The 4,194-nt window shown below is 43.0% G+C and overlaps 1 long non-coding RNA gene across 1 annotated transcript; it reads right to left on the bottom strand.

The window, feature by feature from the left end:
- Positions 1-789: 789 nt before the first annotated feature.
- On the bottom strand, positions 790-3,857 carry LOC132209435 (uncharacterized). The gene is made up of 3 exons (XR_009445518.1): positions 3,781-3,857; positions 2,515-2,564; positions 790-834 (listed from the first exon to the last, which is right to left on the bottom strand). It is a non-coding gene; the product is annotated as an uncharacterized LOC132209435 (long non-coding RNA).
- Between the last annotated feature and the right edge of the window lie 337 nt (positions 3,858-4,194).

The raw sequence follows: 4,194 nt of genomic DNA, 5'->3' as shown, positions 1-4,194 counted from the left end.
CTCAGTCTGTCAAGGTCGCAAAAGGGGGCTGCCACATCAGTCCTCATTGTGCTCAAAGATATTACACTGAGAACTGTCTGACTCCAGGGTCAGGCTGCTGTCATTGATGCAAAGCTGACAACTACTACTTTTCACAGGTGTCATGGGCCGCTGCTGATTTAATCTCGTCGGATACGGGAGACACGGTGGCTCAGTGATTAGCACTGCAGCCTCACAGTGCCAGGAACCCGGGCTCGATTCCAGGCTCAGGCTGACTGTGTGGAGTTTGCATATTCTCCCCGTGTCTGCATGGGTTTCCCCTAGGTGCTCCCACAGTCCAAAGATGTGTCGGCTAGGTGGATTGGCCATGCTAATTTGCCCGTAGTGTTGAGGGGTCTGTGGGTGAAAGGAAGATGGGTCTGGGTGGGATGCTTCAAGGGGCTGTTTGGACTTGTTGGGCTGAAGGGCCTGTTTCCACACCGTAGGGAATCTAATCTAATTTAATATGTCACAGATGAGTATGAGCAAATGGAACAAAGGAGCAGGAATATTTCCAAGATAACAAAGTGTGGGGCTGGATGAACACAGCAGGCCAAGCAGCTGCAGTTCCCTGCTGTGTTCATCCAGCTCCACACTTTGTTATCTTGGATTCTCCAGCATCTGCAGTTCCCATTGTCTCTAAAGGCTAATTTCCATGTGAGGTCTGGAATAAGTGAGTCGATGCCTGACTGAACACAGGGAGACAAGGAACTGGATTGAAGCTTGTGCTTTGTGAAAAATTAATGATAACTCAGACCTTTCAGAATCAAAGTGGGTTGGAGTCTGAGGAATGAGAAAGGTGAAGTATCGTCAAACCTAAAAGACAAATGAAAACACCATAAAAGTAAAAACCAAATTCAACATGCAAAGAGAAAGAGTACGATCACACTTAAATACTAGACCAAAAAATATCAACTGCTGACTTCAGCCTCATTACATATGTCTAATATTCAGTTGCGCCTTCACTGTCTACTTGGTCTTCCTTCAACAATTTAACATTTTAACTTGTCAACTGAGCAGCCAGGACATCACCCTTCAGATACCTTCAGTTCAAAATGAAACTCAACAAAGCTTTGCTCTAATCCGACACCTTGAACATCTGGAATGATTTCCCAAAGGTCCTTTTTCATCTAAAGACTATTTTTTGGCTGCTGTAATGTAGGAAAGGTACTGGTTAATGTGCAGAAAGCACGTTTTCATGAATAACAATTGGTCGTGATTAGCTTTTCCATTGAAACAACATTCACTGAGGGATAAATAGCAGATGATTTATACGGGAGAATTCCATTCTTGTTTTTTTTGCGAATTGTTGTGATAATGGGATCTTGTGGTCATCCGAGATGAACATTTTTCCTGCTAATATCACCTTCAGCAAAGACCAGATGAAACATTTTGCTCCATCAAAGAGCGGACACAAAAATGTGGCCAATATAATTTTGGTTTTAGCAAGTACTGGAACCATTGCGACCCACAACATACACGCATTAATTCAATCGGGTTACCCCAAATTCACATCATTTTTCCAGTTTTCCCATCTTTGAACTTCGTCCTAAAATCCAATTTCTTTACAAATAGTGTCCAGTATATATTGAATTCAAATTACCTCAAAACTCTTCTCACAACCAAGAGTGATACCACGAAGGTATTGCTCCTTTCCCTCCGCTTCAATTAGTGTTAGTTCTAATTACACTGATGAGGGAGAGAAAAGAAATAAACGATTCCCACTTGAAACTGCAGAGCGACAAGTCTGCAATGTTCACCTCACGTTGTCTCAACATGAAGTGAGGACACACAGCAGTTATTGTTTATTCTTGTTTGTGTTTATGACATCACAGGCAAACCATTGTGATGTCACTGGGCTTATTCTTTTTTAAAAGAAAACCTTCCCGAGAAAGAACACAAAACCTGTTCGAGCAGTTACCTGCTGTTTTCCACTTCATCTCCATGTACGCGGTTGTCATGTGGGGGGGGCTTGTTTGTCAACGTGGGCATCATGTCATGGATGCAGTTTCCCATCTTCACTATCTTCCCTTAACAGCCTTCCTGGTATATTGCCCATGTGGGTGAAGGCACCAGGAGGCCTGCCCACATGTGACCAATACGTCTATTAATTTATTTGGTGGCCAGACTGGCTGGTCAGCTGTCAAGAGGATGGATGGTCTCATCTGTCCTGAAAGTCCCTTAAAAACATCCCTGAGGTTAATTTAGCCTTTATATTCACCTTCGAATCCTTTGCACTCCTCTTATCACGTCACAACAACACTTACTGTTATGTCCTACATGTTCACCACCTCTCTATTCATGCTCATACATTACCTTCAGTTCCAGAGCCCTTCTCTTATCTATTAGCCACCAGTGTGACACCCTACAAAATGCCTCTTGGGAATCCAAGTGTTATGCAGCTGTTGGTTTCCTCTTTGCGACCTCACTTGTTTGACACTGAAAAAGGAATGAAATTGTCAAACATGCCTGGCCCCAGGGTGACCTTGAACTTACCTGCAAGTGCCCTGTCTCCATCATGGAATGTCTTCTTCTGGACTGACCACCTTGATTTAATCAGATGATACGATTTTTGTTTTAAAAGCATTGCTGAAACATACTTAATGAAGAGACATTATTAAGCACTTTCCCAACTGATTGAAGTCATGTTAACTGGCTTTATTCCTTATTTTTGTTCCTCCTTCTTTCTTACATAGCAGTGTTACAACTGCTAATTTCTACTGAACTCAGACTTTTCCAGAATCCAGGATGTTTTGGTAAATCAGAAACCAAAATATCTACGATGTCTGAAGCTGGGCTCCAGGGGTATTCAGTTTCTTGGAAGGACTGACAAATAAAATTAATATGGTAATGACAATGGATATTAGTTCTGGTGAAATGGAGTCTGGGGACAGTTTAGAAACATCAAGGGACAGAAATTGACAGTGGTCAATGTATATACACCCCAGTCAACTCGCGTGGTAATTTTAGCAGAAGGCACTAAAAAGGAAATTGAAGACACCAGCAGAAAGGGAGAGCTCTAACTATGATGAAAGATCACTGACTTCAAGAGTCAGGTGACTTCAGTCTGCATAAAGATAGGGCAAAGCGAATCAGTTATCATTCCATACAGGAGGAATTCCTGTCATACTTTTTAAATTCATTCACGGGATGAGGGCATCACTGGCTAGGCTAACATTTATTACCTATTCCTAAATGTCCAGAGAGCAGTTAAGAGTCAACCACATTGCTGTGGGTCAGGAGTTACATGTAAGCAAGAATGGCAGTTTACTTCCCTTAAAGGACAACAGATTCATGCTCATCATTGGACGCTTAATTCCAGGTTTGTATTGAATTCAAATTCCGCCATCTGCTGCAACTGGATTCAAACACAAGTCCCCAAAATACTATCTGGGTCTCTGGATTAAGTGTCCAGTGATAACAACCTCAGGCCACTGTCTCCCCAATGAAGTGTGTGCTGTGCGGGTTTCTGGATCAACACTTTGAGGAACCAACAAGCAAAACTGAAGTTTGAGGTGGGAAGGCTGTGCTCATGCCCCCTCGGGGAAGTGACCCTCATTTTCACCCACAGAAGGAAACTAACAAGGACACCTTCCACCGAGAGTGCCAGAGGCTTTCGGAGAGAGCAACCCCCAGAAAGCAGAACTTCACTCACTTGGCTCTATTGTCCCATTCCAGACTCCAAAACTAGAACCTATTTACTTCAACAAATGGAAGTATTTGACGGATGCCCTGGGTTTGTGCTCCTCCCCCATTGCTCACCTGCAGTTTTCCTGCTTCACCTTGTACTTCCAGCCAAAAATCACTGATGTCAGCTGCTTCCTGCCATTCCAAATGCTGCTCCTCAAGTGGAAGGACAAACAGCAATGTGGAAATTCACACACATTTCTGGTCTGTGGAGGAAATGATACTGTTATAATTTCAGATAATTTTTAAAGGGCTCTTTTTGACCTTTGAAGCAGGGTGTGTACAAACACTATCACAGGCTCGAACTCACAACCACTTGTTTCTGAGACCAGTGCTCTGACCACTGAGCTGTGGAGCCAGGCACAAGACATGGAAAGAGGGTCTCATGTATTGGAAATAACAAAAGAATAGATAACTGGAGACTATTATATATCAAGATGTAACAAAACCGAAACAGAGCAGAGGGGCATCATGTGCAGAAGGTTGGGA

This window comes from Stegostoma tigrinum, unplaced genomic scaffold (genome assembly GCF_030684315.1).
Source record: "Stegostoma tigrinum isolate sSteTig4 unplaced genomic scaffold, sSteTig4.hap1 scaffold_94, whole genome shotgun sequence".
NCBI classification, from domain to species: Eukaryota; Metazoa; Chordata; class Chondrichthyes; order Orectolobiformes; family Stegostomatidae; genus Stegostoma; species Stegostoma tigrinum.
This window is presented reverse-complemented; position numbering and strand designations above follow the sequence as displayed.